The sequence below is a fragment of the Sus scrofa genome, chromosome 13 (assembly GCF_000003025.6).
Source record: "Sus scrofa isolate TJ Tabasco breed Duroc chromosome 13, Sscrofa11.1, whole genome shotgun sequence".
NCBI classification, from domain to species: Eukaryota; Metazoa; Chordata; class Mammalia; order Artiodactyla; family Suidae; genus Sus; species Sus scrofa.
Genome location: NC_010455.5, coordinates 146,672,226 through 146,691,651, shown reverse-complemented (window position 1 = coordinate 146,691,651; position 19,426 = coordinate 146,672,226). Strand labels below are relative to the sequence as shown.

The window sequence follows — 19,426 nt, the reverse complement described above, 5'->3', positions numbered from 1 at the left end:
ATTGGTGCTCCGGTTTTTTTTGTTTGTTTGTTTGTTTGCTTTTTAGGGCCATACCCACGGCATATGGAAGTTCCCAGGCTAGGAGTTTCATCAGAGCTACAGCGGCCGGCCTATGCCACAGCCACAGCAACACAGGATCTGAGCCACCTCTGTGACCTACACCACAGTTCACGACAACTCTGGATCCTCAACCCACTGAGTAAGAGCAGGGATGGAACCCGTGTCCTCATGGATACTAGTCAGGCTCATTACCACTGAGCCATGATGGAACGCCGATGCTCAGTTTTGTTTTTTTGTTTCTTTTTTACGAGTCTTCAGACCTCTCCTGAATCTCAAATGGGGTGATTCAAGGAAAATGAAAGAATTACCTCCAAATTTATATAAGAAAACTGCATTTGACTACAGGGGAATGAGGCGGAGAGGAGCCGAGAATTCTATTAGGGTGTCTGTTTCAGAAAAGCTGGGAAGCAGTGTGGTAGGCCTCAGCAGAAGGAGCCCAGTGCCTCTGTCTTCCTCAGGGTGACGGATGTCAGGATTGCCTGGGAATGTGCCCCTCGTTCCATTTGTGAGGGAAGGGTGAGAATGGCCACCCCTCTGGCCTTTCTGTATCGATCAGGAAGAAGTCACTGAACATGGACATTATGCCTGGACTGTGCCTGGCTGGGAGCTGCAGAGAAGCCCAGTGCTTCCTCCCCCATCAGGGGTTGATAGTCTAGTTGTTCATCTGGAATTTTCTGAGTGTGGCTGGACCGTCCACTGTCCTGCTCCCTTCAGTTTACGCAGTTGAAGTAGAGTTCTGTTGAATATGGAGCATGAGAAACACAGGGCAAACTTGAGAAGAGTTCAGTTCCCCATATGCACGGGCACCTAGTGGGTGAGCCTCGTGCCAGACAAACTAGACAGAGCTAGAAAAGCCTCTGCTCTAGAAGAGCTGACAGCCTGGAAGTACAAGGAATAGCAGATTTGGATGTCTGCCCAGCTGGGTAATCTGACTTGAAATTTGCATCTCAGTCATTTCTGACTTGGGTCTAGATTGAAAAGGTAAGAAAGAGTAATAATAGAGACAAATGTCCCAAGAGATCTTGTGCTGACAAAAATCGTGCCTGAGAAATGACATTGCCACGTCCCTAGACCCAACCTCGGCAGCATCTCAGGGAGCTGGGGAATGGCCCAAGCCTCCTCATCCAGGGTTTTGTTATTTTTACTTTTATTTTTTTTAAGCTTAAAAAAATTAATAGACTTCTTTCAAAAAGCAATTTTAGGTTTACAGAAAAAAATTAAATGAAAATTACAGGGAGTTGTCCCATGCCTCTCAACCCCCACCCATTTCCCCTATTAGGAACATCTTAGGCTGTTGCAGGACATTTGTTACAATTGATGAGTCAATGTTGACACAATGTTAATTAAAGTCCATAGTTTACATTAAGACTCACTTTTTTTTGCATTAGGCAGTTTTGACAAAAGCGTAATGACACATCCACCATTATTACAGTGTCACAATAGTAGTTTCACTACTTAAAAATCCCCTGTGCGCTACCTATTTGGCCGTCCTTCTTTCCTTCCTCTAATCCCTGGCAACCACTGGTCTTTTTATGGCTTTTGTAGCTTTGTCTTTTCCAGAATGTCGTATAGTTGGAATCCCACTGTATGTAGTCTTTCCACATTGGCTTCTTTCACATAGCAGTCTCCTCCAGTTTTAAACTTGGCCTCCGCCGCCCCCGCCCCCCCCAACATGCAAACACCCAGCTGGGGTGCAAGGCACTGGCAAAGGAGGAGCCCACAGCTAGTGCTGAGACCCACCTGCCCAGAGCCCAGGAGTCTGCTGTGCTGCTCCTCTGTTGTCGTCCACTGAACACGCCTGGCTCTGGTGCTACTGGAGTTGAGCCCAGGCTGGTAAACTGTCAGTTGCTGCCTGTGTTTTGGTTCCACATCTGGAAGTATCAGCTGTGCAGACCTTCCGGTCCCGTTCCTAAGTAGAGAGACAGGAGGAGCAGCGTGCTGTTTGTCTTCCTCCTCCGTAGTTTGTTTTACTTGCTCCAGAGCTGGGGACCCGAGGTGGGGAATCGAGCCTCCCGGGCAGGGAGCACTCCTTCACACCACATCTGCCACTGAGGACAGCCTCTGAAGTTGCTATCTCAGCCCCACCCGGGTTCCAGTCGGGTCTGTGCCAAACTCTTGGAGTAACTAAGCATCGGGGCTTGTTTTGTGCTCACAAAGGAGGAAAATTGATCAGGTGCAGAGAAAGTGCTCTTTTCCCTGCCAAAAGGTGCTTCTTTCTCCAGCCATTCTTGGAAATGAGGCTTCCTTGGACTGTGATGGCAGGAACCCCAGTATTCAGTGGCCTCACCAGTCGCTAAACAGTGAGGCTCTCAGGGGGAAGGGAAGGATGATGGATTTTGAAGGAGGAGCTCCTCCAACCTTGGACCACAGCTGGGGAAAGGAAAGTGCCTGTGAATGGGGGTCTTGCAGGTCATTTGGTTGAACCAGGCTGAAAAGGTCCAGGGCTGAGAGGAAAGGGGGTGGACTGGGTGCCTGGAGCCCCAACTCCGAGGAGCAGGGGAATGAGATTTAGATTCCAGCTTCTAGAGTTCCTGTTGTGGCACAGCAGAAACAAATCCAACTAGGAACCATGAGGTTGTGGCTTTGATCCCTGGCCTCACTCAGTGAGTTAAGGATCTGGCATTGCCATGAGGTATGGTGTAGGTCACAGACATGGCTCAGATCGCAAGTGGCTGTGGCTGTGGTGTAGGCGGGTGGCTATAGCTCTGATTGGACCCCTAGCCTGGGAACCTCCATATGCCAAGGGTACAGCCCTAAAAGCAAAAAAAAAAAAAAAAAAGTAGATTCCAGCTTCCATTGCTTCCTATTTGGAATAAACCTGCTGGTACCTTTTCACTCTGAAGGACACCCAGCAGATGCCTTGGAGTTCAGTAGGAAGGAGGAAGAAGGCTCAGTCTCCTTGGTCAGCCTTCAGACTGTAGAAATTCCATGCTGCCAGTCCAAACCCTTACCACCTCCCCCTGTGGTTTGCACTTTGCCCAATCCACCCTCCCCTCTGCAGCCTGACCAGGGACTCGAGAGTTCCAGGCTACCATTCCGTGGTTCTTCCTATTGTACCCTGTGTGTGTGGAGACCAATAATACTTGTCCCAGAGTTGTCCCCAAGGCTGTGAGCACTAACACAGTGGAGTGTTTAGTCTTTAGACAAGTACTCTGTACAGACAGGTGGTCCTTGCTATTGTTAATTATGGAATCAGAGTGGAGTTCCCCCCACCATCTTCCTGGGTGTAGCTCCAGGGACAGGAAGGCTCTGACTGATCACTGACCAACCGCACACTGGAAGTGTTAGCTGTCACTTCAGTCAGCCTGGGGGCGCTGACGGTGTGAGGGTGGGTCTGTGTTCCTTGCCCAATCCAGCCTTCTCTCCAGACTCAACCCTCCTCACGTGCTGTTCCCCCAGGAGGTGGAGTGAGAGTCCTAAGGGAGAATACCAGACCCGCTTCTGTAGGTGCGGCCAGGCAGAGTGCATCTCAGATCAGGGGCCATGTTTGCTCAACCAAAAGATAAATATGTGATCTGACAGAGCATTTGGGGTTTTCCTGGTCTGGATGAGGGGGAATTTCAGAAACACTGAGTTTATAAATATCTTGTCATATATTTTGTTTCAAACCCTTTAGTGTAAGAAATGGCATTCTGTACAGCAGGGCCGTGCCAGCACCTCCCCATGGTGTGGATGCCCATTCGAGCAAGTTGTGCAGGGAGGCACAGTGTGGGCCTCCCCAGTGCAAAGCTCCAGCGAGTGTTGGTAGAAGGAAGTCTCCAGTGCCATCTGGGTCTTCTCTAGTACTTTCTTTCAGGAGCCTTCAGTAGAAATCATGACAGGGACCCAATTTTACCCACTACCATCCTACTCTCCTGTCTAGAAAAAGCCAGCTTCCCATGGAACAGAGAGGCTCCTTAACAACTAAGTTCTCCAGCTTTCCAAGTCAGGGAGTAAGGAGAACCAGCCTGGCCCATTGTGATGGAATGTTGGGCAGGCAAAACTAATTTTCCCCACGCAAGGAGACTAACCAAAACACCAGTGCTAACGCCGGTGGTCTAGATGGGGGAAAGGCAGCGACCTGGTTTCTTTAAATCTCAGCCACGACGAGGTGCCCTTCCCAGGCAAGGGGCTTCTGACCTGTATCCCACCCTCTGAAACTCATGATGCCCACTGCATCCTACTTCTCTTTAGTCACTTGAGGTTTCACACTGAGCTGTTTCTGGTTATCCCAACACCCAGCAATAAACCTTGCTGAAAGCAGTGCTGTTCCTGCCTCTTTAGACATTTTTGAGATGGCCAAATACATGTTCATAACCATTAAAGAGGGACCTTTCCGTTGATCAGCCTTCAACAGATTATCGATCACTGTGTCTGCTGCCCTTAACATGTTCATAGCATAGTTTCTGAGTGTTTCCCAAATCTAAGCAAGAGATCATTTCACATTAAACTGTGTTATCTGCCTTCTCTCATTGGAAGAGCTCTTGGCTCCGAGGGAGTGCTAGATGCCACCACTGTTATCATCGTGATTATTATTACTTTGGCTTTCGATGAGATAAGCTGCAGATTTATAATTCTTTCCTAAGAGCCCATGTTCCCAGAGAATTTGGCTGTTGACAGAGTTTTGTCAATTATGATGTGTTTGAGAATTTTATAGGTGGGGGAATGGAGGTCCAGAGAAAAGTGATGGTCTTGAGGTATGTGCACTTGGTTGATTCTGCCATCAGGGAAGAGCCAGCCGAAGTTAGGCAGCTGTCATTGCTGAGATATGCTCAGGGTTGTGGGAAAGGCCCATCCTGGACAGGGCAGATCCAGAAAGGAAGCAGAGGGCATAAGAGCCAGCCAGCTACCTCTGGGTTCCTGAGCCAGAGAGCCAGCAGGACCCTTTCAGAGGTGGGGCCGCCTCTTTGGCCCAGCACTGGGGCCTTTTGAAAGTTAAAGAAGGGATATACTGCCCCTCTATTTCTAGAACCTGGACCCTCATGGAAACCTGCCTAATAGTGCTATTTGGCTTATGTGAGAGATGATATGGGGGGTGGGGGGGAATGTTGTGGAAGTTGGTGCAGGATTGAGAAGGTCTGAGAGGATCTTGTTGTAGTCATTTTATTAAAAAAGCAGGTTTCATTATTACTCATTTATTTAAAAGTTCAAATGCCCCAAAGCAGAAAGAAGAGTATCAGGAACCCTGTGAACCCTTCTCCCAGATTCTGCAATTATCAAGACAAAAGAAAGAGTGTTTTTTTAAAAATACTGCATTGTTCTCATTACTATGCTTTTGTGGCCAGATGGGACAAGGATGGATGCCCCAAAGTTGCCCTTTCCAAAAGAGGTGTGCCATATCCAGTCTCCCTGCCCACTCCTAACCAGGGGTGTGGAAAGGAAAGGACAGCCCAGGACACTCGGGTTTGATTCTCAGTTGCTCTAAAGGGGCCCTGAGAGCTTTCTGTGGGTCTCCTTTCTAGATGCTGAGCACTTAAAGAAAGCTTGAACTTTATCTGTGGATCCACAGAGCCTAATATTGAATTCAGTAAGTGTTTACCAATTTGCAAGGCACGGGGTTGTATGAGTCAGGATGGGTTCCATCTGGACAGGTGTAAGTGATGTGAATATTTAGTTCACTACTTGGGGAAGAAAAGAGGCAGCTGATGGGGTTTAGAGTTGAGTAAGGGGACATTATCTGGATCCTGGGGTATCCTGAGTGGGTGAAGGGTTAGGCATGATCATTCTGCAGTGCAGGGGACTCCAGGTTTTACCAAGAACGATAAAGCCAGCAGCAAGAGGTGGCAGGAGAGAGCTGAATCAGAGCTTCTCTGTGCCTGGCCCCCAGATTCTGGTGTCTGCAGGCCCAGGTATGGTGGGAACTGGAGTCTAAGAAAGGTAGCTCCAGCTCCAGACTCGATTTTCTGGGTGGCCACAAGCAGCCTGAAAGCCGCCTGCACCACAAGGGCCTGAGTGTCATTCCAAGCACTGTTTCTTCATTTTGGAGTTCGCAATGCATGATCTGCAAGGAATGGTCTCCTCCAAGTTCGGGGAATAGAGTCCGCTTCCAGCCCATGGAGCGCTGAGTAGCTCAGCAGCCCTGGGCCCCCCTGGGCAGGGGTGGGTTGGTATGAAGTGGGTGCCGGCTTTGGAGGAACAGATGGGGGGCTGCTGCAAACACTTCCCCTCAGGCCTGACCCTGAGTGTAGCCAACAGGGGCCTCAGGCAGAGTGTGCCAGTGCCCTCACAGTCCCCTGAGGAGTCTCCAAGCCCTGACTTTCATCAGCGACCTGCCCCTCCCCCTCCCTGCCTGGTCTTTTTCAGTTTAAACTTCCAGCCCTGTCCTCCCCTCCCATACACGCATGATGTGTGTGTGAGTGTTTTAATTTTTATTCTTGGCAGAAGTTGAGACGCAAAATGGATTTGGAAGGAGATGAAACCAGTCTGGGTATATGCTGGGCAGCGGCAGCTTCATTCCTGGAGTGGGAGGGCTGAGGATGGGGAGGGGCTGGGTGGGACCCAAGTCTCTAAGGTGGGGGTGGGGAGTGGTCTTGTCCCCTGCAAGGACCAAACTGAACATCCACTCCTGGAGAAGGGGAGGCCAGAAGCTGGAGACTGAGCCCTTAACCCTTTGGGATGTCAAAAAGCCACTTCAAGGGGAACCAAAGCCCACCGGCAGGATCCCTGTTAAGTAGTTGTGGGGACCCCTGGATGGCCAATAGTTGTTCTACTTCCTGGTTGTCTGTGAGCCCCTAGAGACTGTTCTGAATTTGTTAAGGGAATCACTGATGGCATTTTCAGGTTTTGATGTGCAAAGGCTAAAATGTGCATATGCTTGAAAAACACCCCCAACCTCCCTGCCCCCTAGAAGTAAGTGGTCATGGCCCCAGCCAGGGTGACTGTGGTCCAGGGACCTGTGCCAGGATCTCCTTTGCTGCTATGGAAACTGACTTGGCTCCCAAGGGAGGTGTTCTTTGCAGTGGTGGCCTCTGTTTTTGATTTTTGTGTGAAGAGGAGCAAATTGAATCAAAGTCCGGGAAATATTTGGGGAAATCTGAGAGAAACTTTTGAGAAAATATTTTATTCATTAAAATGTATTCCAGATATTCAATTTGTGGAACAAAAATTTTTAATTTTAAAAATGACAAGAATTTCTCTAAAAATAACATAGTAGGGAACATCTTTATGCAGAACTTGCAATTCCAATCATGGCATCCAGTGTAGACCTTCTTTGTCAAAATGACCCGCAAATCCCTGGCAGAGACTCCCAGTGGTTCCCAAGCCTGGCTGCACCTTACAGTTTCCAGGAAAGAGTTTTGGAAATGCTGGTGCCTGGGCCCCACCTCCACAGGCTCTAACCGAATTTGCCTGAGGTGTGGCCCAGGCAGTGATGTGTTTTAGTGTCCAAGGATTATTCTTCTCCGCAGCCAGCATTGGGAACCTCTGATCTTAGGCTTATGTAAGAACAGAGGAAGATGAGAGAGGCCAGATTAAGAAACGGAAGAATTTTATTGTCTCTCACGACATGCTGGTGCATATTACTTGGATCCAGACTCAGAGGGCTGCTGCCAACTTTTGGACAGGATTGAGGTGCTCAGCCCTCAGGCCTCACTCCCCATGGGGTGAGGGTTGGGGGAAGTTGGGACAAGGCATCTTTAGGAGTTGAATGCAGTGCTCTGTGGGACCTGCAGGACCAATCCCTCCAGAAACATGCTGGATGGCTAGTGCATGACTCCAACCTAGACCGATTTTGGTTTTTTTCAACCTTTATCCTTTTTTGGTGTGTCTGCTTGAATCTGTCAAGGGCACCAAAACCCACAGGAAGGGAAAGCAGATAGCCTTGGCTTTCACTGCTCTACTTGAGCCAGATGCTTACCCTCTCTGAACCTCAATTGCTGCATCTGTAAAATGGGATGACAATTCATCTCCTTCACAGAGTTGTTTTAGAGAAGAGACAGGATAATACTTATACATCATCCCATGCATGGTAACTCATCACATGGTCAAATACTCTCTTATGTGACGATAGATTATTTCTTCCAATTCTAAATATTTGCCTTAATCTCTTAGTGTGGCAAAATCTGGTGTGTTAACACTTACTAAATCCAAATGACTTTTAGTTACATTTTGCAAATCAGTTAGATGAGGAAATTAGTAATTTAGCAGGGGGAAAAGGGCAATCTTGGAATGTTAATATGCCCAACATCATCATTTCAGCAAACTAAGTACTTGATGAGTATTTTGTACAACTTACTAAGCAAAGTAATTTCAGATGTGTAAAGGTTGTTAAAAGGATGTTAAATGTGTTCTCATTTTTCCCCAAACACTTGTCCACATTGTGTGGAAGCACCAGAATCCTGAAATTAGGGGAGGAGTTCTTTAGGAGCCAAAGGAGTCACTGTTGGAGGTGGACATAGGAAATTCTTTAGATGTGATAATGGAGCAAAGAACAGCATTTTATAGCCCAGGAGCTGTTAGGAAATAAGGCCTCTGGGCTTGTGGGAAGATAAAATTTCAGTGAAGACATGATAATACATAAGGATAGTTGTTTTTTTTTTTCAAGTGTACCTTTTTAATTACTAAAGTGGTAACTACATAACCTACTTTGAATATTTTTTAAGTGTTTAATATAAAATGCAAATCTCCTACTCTTCAGAGATAACTGACATTAACATTAAATGTCTCTTGACCTTATCCCATGATAACCCAAATAACTGTACACCACATATTCACATGTAGTTTTTAAAAATTACAAACATAGGATGCTGTTTTACAAGTTGTTTGGGGGATATTCTCCAGGAATCTCTTAGGCTTAACCTCTCATACATTCCCCAAAGCGTATTTGATGAAATTCTCCTCACTAATGGTACTCTGAGAAAAAAAAAAAAACCAAAAGGGTAGTGCGGTCAAGTCAGCCCAGGCCTGTGGTTAAGTGAGTTCAGCCTTCAGTGCATATTCTCTCTCCCTCTTGGTGATTCACAATGTGTAATAGCACATGAGAGGCTCTGAGAACGCCTGCAGTAAAGAAATCTAATTAGCTTTTCTTTCTTTTCTGTTTTTTTTTAATAAGTTTTTTGATACTATTTAAAATCCAGAGTGCAGGTTGAATTTATAGCACATCTCAATTTGAACCAGCTGCATTTATTTTATGTTTTTTGTTTGTTTGTTTGTTTGCAACCCCTGCTGCATGTGGAATTTCCTGGCCAGGGATCAAACCTGCACCACAGCAGTGACATCAGGTCCTTAACCCACTAGGCTACCAGGGAACTCCTAATTAGCTTTTCTTAACAGAGCATAGCCCTAAATTCTTTTGCTAGCACATTTTAACAACCGATAATTTTTAGGAGCAAGCGCTATATTAGACATTCCTCCCTAACCTCCCCTCCACTTCCTACCTCTCCTCCATCTGCAACCTTGTGGGGTAGGCAGGAGGAGGAAAGTTCATCTGCTCATTTTATCAACAAATACTTATTGTGCTCCTACTATATGCCAAACACCATGATAGATGCTGGGGCTGTAGTAGTGAGCAGGATAGCAGTCTCTACACCCTCAGAGACCAGAAGACTGCTTGCTCCCTCCAGCACAGTGATGGTTTTAGTCACACAGGATGGGTTGCACCTGGGAGGCAGACGGTCCGCAGGGATCCTCTCTGCAGCTGTGGAGCCTGGGAGTAGCCCGAGTTATCCCCACCCCCTCTGCTCCCAACCCTTCACCACGGCTTCAATTCCCCACACTTTGCTCTGCTATAAATAGTGCTGCCTGACCCAGCTGGCAGGATTCCATGTGTTTGTTTTCTCTGTGGGTGCCAGCCCTGCACCGAGGCCACTGGGCTTCACAAGTTACGGGGAGCTGACAGGAGTTGGGGTCGGGAGACTCCAGCAGAAGGCAGGATGGACGGACGGACTGGAGCATGCTTCAGGTTTCCAAATTGCTATTTATTTTAAGTTTTAGGTGGTTTAAAAGGGATTTCTAATTGAGGATGATTGGGAGTGGATGGGGAACTGTGTATATTTGGGGGTCAGAGAGGTGAAGAAAGTGGGTTTGTATGAGGTCAGATGGGAAAGAAAGTAAACTGTCATGATTCTAAAGCATACTTACCAGCTGGGGCTGGAGTTGTTTACTGTGTGAGTGCGTATGCACCCACGTGCACGTGCACGCCAGCTTGTGAGTGTGTGTGTCTCTGTCTTAGAGGTAGTGAGTATGCATGCTCAGAGCTTGATGGCCTGGAAAGCCTGGGTGCAGATGCTTGGCCCCTGAGATATTTACCTATCCCTAAACCTCTTGTGTTAAAATACTAGGGATAAATCTGCAGCAAGGATCAGACTAATGAAAATACTCCCACTAGCAACTCTAAAGGAAGTTATTGAAATTAAGTTACTGCCCTTTATTGAGCAATTACTTCGTGCCAGTCATTATTCTACATAACTTGCTAATGTGATCTGTTTTTTCCTTCAACACACCTGTGTGAGGGATTTTGTTGTCCTGCTCCAAAGAGGCTTCTCCAAAACATCAGGGTAAGGGTTTCTTGCCTGCACCAAAGTCTGGGAGAGACATTGTCCCTGTGTCACAGTGCAGTCAGGTCAGATGCCAGCTGAAGAGAGGCAGCTTCTGATCCCGTCTTGGCCCTGACTTCCAGCAGTTGAGTCATTTTACCCCATGGCTTAGCTTTTCATTTGAATGCTTTGGATTTCCTGCCAACAAGCACAAGCCTCTTAAGGGCTGGGTGTGTGTGTGTGTGTGTGTTGGTGTGTGTGTGTTGATGTGTTGGAGTTGGGGCTGGGTTTGCCCAGCATTTGCTTGAATCAGCCTCAGAGGTGGGCATGTCAAGAAGGTGCAGCCTGATCCTCATTCATGCTGGTTTGCAGCATCAGAGACAGGTTTTGATTCATGTGGTGCTGTTGGTTGGTTAATCATTGTGAGGAAGGGGTATAGAAAATGGGACTGCAGGGGACACCTTAATTGAAATGGATGGTAATTATGTTGCCAAACAGTAAAACAGTCTTTTCAACCCTCCCCCCAAACTTCCTAAATGCCCAGCTTCCCCTCCTAAGAAAATGCCCCCTCTTGTCTATGACTACAGTTCTCTCTCCTCTCTGCCATGACCTTTCACCTTTGTGTCTCAGGTTGTTATTGGTTCACAAATAGTGTTTGCTGAATGCCTAGACCCCTGTTAGACATGGACAATGCCCCTGTGAATAAGATCACTTCCATTCCTAAAGCTTTCGGTCCAGCAGTCAGGCAGTCAGGTGCTTCCGCAGGAGGAGTGCAGGACTCTTGGGGACAAGAGCTGGTGGCCCAGTAGCTGCCTGACACAGAGTGGGTGCTAATGAAGGCATGCATATTTCCTAGGACACCTGCTTCTTGCCTGCCTTCTCCCCTTGAGTATGACCCCAGTGGGCTCCCAGAGGGAGGAAGATAGGAATGGCAATCTCAGACACCCAGGCACCCTCTTCCCCAGCTCAAGCTCTGCTTTGCAGCAGAAGCAGCCCTGAGTGGGGGTTGCGGCGGGGGCAGGTCACAGATCCCAACTCCAAGGACCAAACAGAGTCAGGACTGGAAGAGACCTTGGAGGTGGGTCTTTACAGCTTAGCAAACATTTATGGAATATCTATTATGTACCTAAGAGAGAGAGCTTTATACAGATCAGGTACAACATAGTGTAAGAAGTGACAGTGACAAAATTAAGGCTTCAGTGGTCCTTACAGGCTTCCATTAGGTCTAGGCTTTTTCCTACCATAAGTGGTGCTTTGACGAATCTGTCAGGACTGTATCAGGGATGAATGTGAATGATGGAAAGGGGAATTCTTTTAGGACTGTGAAAAGGACTGTGTTGGAGGATTGACCTTCTGTGCTGAGCTGGGCCCAAGAGTGCCCGTGTGAGTGTGTGCATGTGCGTGCTTATGTGTGCCATGTTTCTTTTGTCATGCCTCTGATGCCTTTGCTAGTGGTTTTGCCTCTTCGCCTGTGCTTTGTAAAAATCCAGACTATCTTTGACGCTGATCTTTCCTTGAGGCCATGTTGCTTTTTCATTTGGGTGTAACAGAAAGATGTTGTCAAAGTGAACGTTGACCAGGTTCCAGGTTCTTTAAGGATGGGAAACTGCCTGGTTTTCTTTACATCCCCTCCGCCCTCCTTGCAACATGTGGCACCTAGTGGATGCTCGGCGTGGTTTTGTTGAGCTGACCTGAATTCTACCCTGAACCCGCCCCAGGGACTTGTACCTCTCATCAGGAGTGACTTTGGGGTCACCAGCTGTTTTATCTACTCTGCTCACCATGACCAAAGCAGAACACCCTGGTTTGCCCTACTCTACTCTGAGCCGAATCCTGTTATTTTTCTGGATGGTTTGGGGAAAATGCCTTTTCTGCAGTTCTGTAAATGTGGCTGGCTCCCTGGTGTATCTCCTACGTTAATACATCCTGTTCTCAGGGCTGCATTGCTCCCAGAGGGCAGCTTCAGAGGGAATCAGTGTTCCCTGAGCCTGCTTATGATACAGCCAGGTTTGTGTTCATACACGGCTGGCTTGTCAACAATCCTTTGTCCTAAGAGATAGGACTTAAAGGTTCTCTCTTAAGATAGGATCTGCCGTAAGTGCTGTTCAGATCCTGGGACTGGTTTGTTTATATACTATGTGTGGGCCGTCTGCCCCAGCTCTAATTAATTCCTTTTACCCTGGATCTCTTGTCAACTGTGAGCACCAGAAGCCTTGGAAGTGGACGATCCTGATTCCTCTCCGGTCACTCTGTTAGCATTTTACTTTATGTTTACTTGTGTGGCTGGGGCCCTGGCCATGGGCTGTTATTAAAAACAGGTAGGTGCACAAAAAACAGGTGGTTTGCTATGGCTCAGTGCATCCACTGATGAGGTCGGAGATGGGCTCCACTCTAGGGCAGGGAGTGGAGGGTCAGAGAGGGGTTGGGGCTACGTTTTCCTTTCTATGAACACTTCTCTGTAACTTCTTTTCCCAAATGACCTACTGTCTGACAGGGATCTTTCCCCTTTCTTTCCAAACAAGTACAGACACTGCAGAGAAATTATGATCATTATCATCATTATCATCATCAGGAGGGTGCAGAGAGAGGGCATAAACTGGGAGGGGAGGGGGGATGGCGGGAGAGGTTATTAGCATGACTGATATAAATGTTGACTCCTGTCCATTGGAGACTGAGAGGCAAGGTTGTCTTGCCGCAAACTTGGACACACCATAGCAGTGTCCCAGGATCTCCTGTCCCACAGGGCTATCGCAAGATTCTGTAAAAACACTGTCGAATGTAGGTGTTAGGACTTTTTTCAACAAAGAGTATTTCTTGAACTTCTGATGCAGGCTTTGTAGCGCAGCAGAATCAGGCCAGTGCTTAATTTTGTACAGCTTGTAAGGAACAGTGAGCAAAGAGAAGACCACGCAAGGGTCTGGGGTTGTTGAAAGGCCAATGTGCCTTTAAGTCTTAAAGGACGTTCATCTCAGAGCCCACCAGGTGGCAATGCCACTGTATGAAATCAGCCTCCAATGAATGGCTTTCAGCAGGGGTTCCATGACACCTGTCTCCCCACCCCCACGCCAGGTTGCTGTGTGCCAGGCTGCTTTCCCACATAATCACATTAACTCTTATTGGCAGCTCAGCCAAGGGGGTGGGGGGGTATCATTCTCATTTTCACAGAGAGCAAACTGAGGGTTGGAGACTGAGTAATTTACCCAAAGTCACCTTCTGTCAAGGAGGTGGAAGAGGGAGAACTCCTATCTGAACCCAGGGTTTTCAGAACCTGATCCTGCAGAGTTTTAATGTTGTCACTTAGTAGAGAAGCTGTGCCTATAAATACGCATTCGAAATGAACCCTAAAATCCTTATGTGGTAAAGCATTCAGAATGGTTTTAATAACCCCTCTCCCCATCTGCAAAGGGGACACTGACACTCCCCGGGCCGTGAAGAAGAAAAGTGATCATGTATGTGTGCCCCCAGCACTGGGCGTGGCACATAATAGGCGTTTAGTGGCCTTGCCCACATCTCTGCTTTCATGCTTTCTCCTTCTTCATGCTCTCTCTTCAGGCCTGAACTTGTCCTCTTTCTCATTCTCACTCAGCAGCTCTCTTCTTTCTCCTTCTCCCACCCTGCCCGCTTCCACCCTGGCCGCAAGCATAGGACCGTGTTGACACTGGCTGGGTGGTACCCAGTCGCATCCTCCCAGATGAGGTTCCTTGCAGTTCAGTGGCTACAGGAAGTCTGTCTCAAGCTTAGTTGGGTGTTTGTTTTGGGAGAAGAGATAAGAAGGAAGACAAAGAAGGCTTTTGAATGAAACCTCAAGCCTTAGGAGCATCTGCAGGGGCACTGCCTCTGTCAGGCAACGTGGCCCTCCCCCAGGGCTGCATACTCATCTGAGGGCCATTTGGCTTTGAAAATTAAGGCCACAGTTAGAGTTCAATCCCCCCCTAGACACACTCCTTGGTTCCGCCACTGACAAGTACATCTCTATGTATTCCTTCTATGAGTCCGCGAGTCAGATTAACACTCCTTCTCAATCCCAAAGAGCTAATCTGAATAAGCCCTCCAGTGCAGCAAACATTGCCTGAGCCCCTGTGATGCGCCGAGGCTTTTCTAGGTGCTAGAGCTACTGAGATGAATTGGACATGTCCTTGCCTTTAGAAAGTGTAGAGTCTGGGGAAAGAGGCACATTATAGACAGGCAAATCCATAAATCATCATGGAAACGTCACAGCAGGGGTGCAAAGCACTGTGGAAGCTGGCAGGAGGAGTAGTCACTTGTCATACAGTGACTCTGCACTAAGTTTTGAAGGATAATGAAGGGAAGAGGAGGAGATGGCTCTGGTAGAAGGAAAGGGTGAAAAAGCAGCTTGCCCAGATTTTAGGGCTTGTGGGAGGTAAGACAAGGGGGAGGTGGACAGCACCCCAGTTATAAAGAGCCTGGAAGGTTGCGTGAAGGAGTTTGAACTTTATTTAATCATCTTCATTTGGGGAGCTCTCAAAGCTGAATCTGTTAGTTCATTTGTCTGTTGTTAACATCAAAAGGGAGGAGAAAAATCACTCATAATTCCTTCATGGTTCAAATCGGCTGCTTTTATTTGTTTCATATTCCCTTTCTGGCCTCACCCAATTACTCATGCTTTTTCCAAAATGAGATCTGGTTTTTCCCTTATTATCTTTTAAACATTTGTCGTGTTGCTCCTGGATCTCCCTAATTATCCCTTTTAATGGCCGCATAATGGTCCACCAACTATTGTGCCCCAGCTTACCTAAAGTACTACGGCAGAGGGAAAAGAACCAAGGGTTTCAGAGTCGGTCAGACCTGGTTCAAATCCTCACTCTGTGATGTACCTACCGTCTGTGTGATCTTGGACAGAGTATTTAGTCACTCTGAGCTTTAATTTTCTCACTTATAAGACAGGTTGATCAAACACCTATCTTACAGCCATTGTGAGAATTATATCAAATCAGGCAAATTATGGATTATGGCCCTTAGGAGGCATTGCTTGGTGAAGGGTGGGTGCTCATTTATCATCTTTATTGTTTGGTTGAGCTTGAAATTCTAGATAGAAGGTAAATGACACTGTGGAAGCTTATCAGGTGGGGAGAGGAGAATTGGAGCCAATTTGAGGGCCCTCAGTGTGCACTCTTTCATGCAGTAGCCACTAACACATGAGGCGACTGAGCACCAGAATTGTGGCTAGTCTGCCCTGGGGATGTGTAGCAAATAGAAAATGCATATGAGATTTAGGAGACGTAATATAACACAAAATATAAACTGCTTCATTAATCATTTTTATATTATATGTTGAAATGATAGTATTTTGGACATAATGTGTTATGAAAGATATCATTAAAATTATTTTCACTTGATATTTCAGTGTGGCTACTAGAAAATTTGAAATGCCCTATGTGGCTTGCACTGTGTCTTCAGTGGCTCTTGCCAGAGTTAGAAGCCACACGATGGATCCATCCATCAGATGCTGAGGTGGAGAAAGGGGAGGGAGTCAAAAGACAGGGGTGAGTGCCAGGTTGGGCAGCTGAGTGGATGGTGAACCTTTACATAGTTTTAGGGAAGACAGTGGAAGAGTCCTTGGGTTTGAGACTGCAGCAGCAGGTCATTAGTGGGTGTCTTCTGAGCAGTGAAACGAAAAGCAGGTATTTGGTCTGGGCCGGAGAAGCTGTCCCGGCTTTCCTTAAGAGCTGGCCATCCTGGCGCTCACCACATCACACACATCCGCGGTGAGATTACTGACCAAAGTGCTCACTGCAGGGAGGGCTGGGGAGAGCTTGGCTGCTCTGCTGAGCTCCCAGAGGCCTCAGGACTGGCCTGCAGTGGAGCCCCAGGTATCCTCACTTGCTCCTTTGTGGTGTCGCCCAGGAGTCCCCGGGTAGTCCTCTGTAACACATGCAGTATGTGGGATCAGAACAACTGGGAAGAGGACCCCATACAAAAACAGAAGTTGGAGGGCAAGGCTGCTTGTGTGTGGGGAGGCGGGGGTGTTAAGTGCTGAGCCCTATAAGGCCCTGGTCAGTCCTTTGTCTTCACTTACTATCGTTTGGGGTCTTCAGGGAAAGGGTATCATTGCCTTTATGGGTCCCTAATAGGAGTAATTACATATGATGCTGAGATTGGTTTCTGGGTAGCATTTCAGAAAACAAGTGCTATTTAGGTTTTAGGACTAGAAATTGAAATTGCACCTGGCTCTCAAAATATCCACTATACAATTTCCTGCAGGGTTGTTGGGACATAGGACCTTAAAATCAAGAGAAAACTTGTAGGAACTTTTATAAACCCTCGTACAATCTTCCCTCCTCCTCTCTTCCCCTGCCCTCCACCCGCACCCCGGGGTTTGGTTTAGGAAACCACAGATTCACTGTGCATTGCAGTAGCATAAGAGCAAGGGAAATAGATTAGGGCAAGCTTGAAGGACAAAATAACAAACCACAACAAGGCACTGGACTCTCCCTTAGTTTGAGCAGTTTTATCTGACCTGACCTGTCTGCCTTTAGCATTGGGCAAAGCAAGTAACACAAGGCCTCTGTAACAGACAATATCACCATGACAGGAGCCTTCCTAGCAAAGGTACAGCAGCATTTTGCTTCTGCTAACGTATCTGTCACCTACCTGAACCCTGATTGTAGCTGTAGTTGGGTAAAGACTTTCAAATTCTTAGCAATAATGCAACTGTAGGAGCTTGGACACAGTTCATTTCTTCAGCAACCATGTAGTGAGCTCTTCCTGTGTGCCAGACTTGGGATTAAAGTTTCAGTTGTAGGAGAATATGTTAAAGTTTGTATTGTGTTTTTTGCTGTCATTTCTATCTTGATTTTAAATTTGTGATTCTTGGTCACAGAGCAAATAACTTCATAACTTACAAAACCAATTCCTCTTTGAGGATTTTTTTTTTTTTTTTTTTTTAAGGGCATCACATGCAGCATATGGAGATTCCCAGACAAGAGGTCCAATCGGAGCTACAACTGCTGGCCTACACCACAGCAACACAGGATCCAAGCCAGGTCTGTGACCTACACTACAGCTCACAGCAGCACCAGAGCCTTAACCCACTGAGCAAGGCCAGGGACTGAACCTTTGTCTTCGTGGATACTAGTCAGGTTCATTTCCGCTGAGCCACAATGGGAACTCCATCTTTGAGGGAATTCTATCATAGCTCTGTGACCAATTTTATTTTTCCTGAGAAATTGGGAGAAATGTACTCTGTCCCCCCACCCCCCAACCCCAGCCGCCACATTCTCTGCCCTCATTCCCCTGGGGAAAGATCATCTCTGACCTCAGGGAGCCCCAAGGCTCACTTCCTGCAGGTACACTTATGACAAGGCTTCATCTGCTGGTCAACCTGCTCCATGGAGCAGAGAGGCCCCTTATGCCCTGAGTTTGGCAGTGGCAGACCACAGCTGTCACCTCTGTCTTAGTGCCAGACTAGCCAGAGGAGAAAGTGGGCCCCAGTTCAGCAGGCTGATGGGTCCTTTGCCCCTACAGTCCTACAGGGACTTATTTCTAAAGCAGTTTCATCCCATGGCAAAACCTGTGATTTTTTTTCAAGGAGGCTGTGGAGGGCTGGGAATTGGCCACAGCTCTGACATCTTGGGGAGGTAGGTGTTCTAGTTTTAATGCCATACAGATTGACAGGGGTGTGGAGGCGCGCGGGGGGTGGGGGTGGAGAATGCCCGGGCAGAGAAAGCTGAGTAAATATGCAGACTTATGTGCCCCCAGGCTGTGAAGGACCATACCCGCCCATGCCCACCACGCAGTCTCACCACGTGTGCACAGCCCTGAGCCTGCGCACACCTGCACGCAGGCTATACCACATGCTCAGGCACCACGCTGCTCTGAGCTCCCACCCCCTCACCTCTCCCTCCAACTCCAACCCCCACCTCAGCATCACCTCACCTCCCTCACTCCTAACCCCACTGTCCTGCCTTTCTGGCAACCCAGACCTCTCCAGATTAGAGCTCTCTGGGGGCCCAGTCCTTTTAAAAAGAAGAAAGCAAGAGAAAGGGAGGAAAAACAGAAAGAAAGGAGGAAACAGAAGAATGAAACTGGACCGAAGGGGCAGTGGTGCCTCGAGCTATCTCACTGCATTACAATGAATATGGACTCTATTAAGCTCCGTTCTGCCTGTTAGTGTCTCCCCGGGCAACACAGCCCCCATATGGCAAGCATGCAGCAGATTAGGGGAGGCCCCTGGACCTCATTGAAGGCCCGGGGGCTTGACTGGCAGTTGAACCCCCTCCCCACCTCCCCCTTCTCCTCACACTTGACACTGCCTGTGTTTATCTAAAGCAAGGAGGGGGGGCCATTTGGAAGGGTTTTGTCCTGCTCTGAGAGAGGGGGGAGGAGGCGGGAGGCGGGTAGGGAGGGGGAGGTAGAGGTGGGGGGAAGGGGGTAGGGAGAGGGGAGGCCTCATAAATATTCAAGAGGAGCGGTGAATGGAGAGAGAGAAATAAAGCAGATGGAATTCGTGTTAAAGAACAGCACAATCACCCTGTTTTGAGCCCTCCAGAAACAAAAAAAAGAAAAGGGAATGGCCTTCTAGGAGTGTAGGAGCTTCGTTTATCCAATTAGCAGGGTTGTCAAATTGAATTTATATGGAATTGGGGTGGGGGAATTGAGAAGCGAGTGTAGAAGAAAGGAAGTGGTTTTCGTTTTCTCTCTCTCTTTTTCCAGTTTAGCAATAAGATCCCCCCCCCCATCTTTCTAAGAGTAGATTTTTTTCCTAAGACTCTAAAGAAATGAGGCCATTTTCAGGAAGAGGTATGTGTGACCAAGAAATGAGACTTGCCAGTAATTTTTCCTCAAGTGGTGAAGTGGGAGAGGAATTAGGTTTGTCCAGGGGGCAGATTAAGAGACCAGACCTTCTTTCTTACTGGGAAGGCAGAGGTAGCTCCCCGCCCCCCTTCCCAGGTGTC

General features: G+C 47.7%; 1 protein-coding gene across 14 annotated transcripts in view; it reads left to right on the top strand.

Annotated features, from left to right (window-relative positions):
• Positions 1–19,426, top strand: part of BOC (BOC cell adhesion associated, oncogene regulated) — a 77,948-nt gene that overhangs the window by 11,514 nt on the left and 47,008 nt on the right. For 2 of the 14 annotated variants that reach the window (XM_021070370.1, XM_021070369.1), the window contains exon 1: positions 230–9,937. The exons of the other annotated variants lie outside the window; for them this stretch is intronic. The gene's annotated coding sequence lies outside the window, so the exon portion shown is untranslated. Of the gene's footprint in view, positions 1–229; positions 9,938–19,426 lie in introns of those variants that run through there. 14 annotated transcript variants of the gene reach the window in all.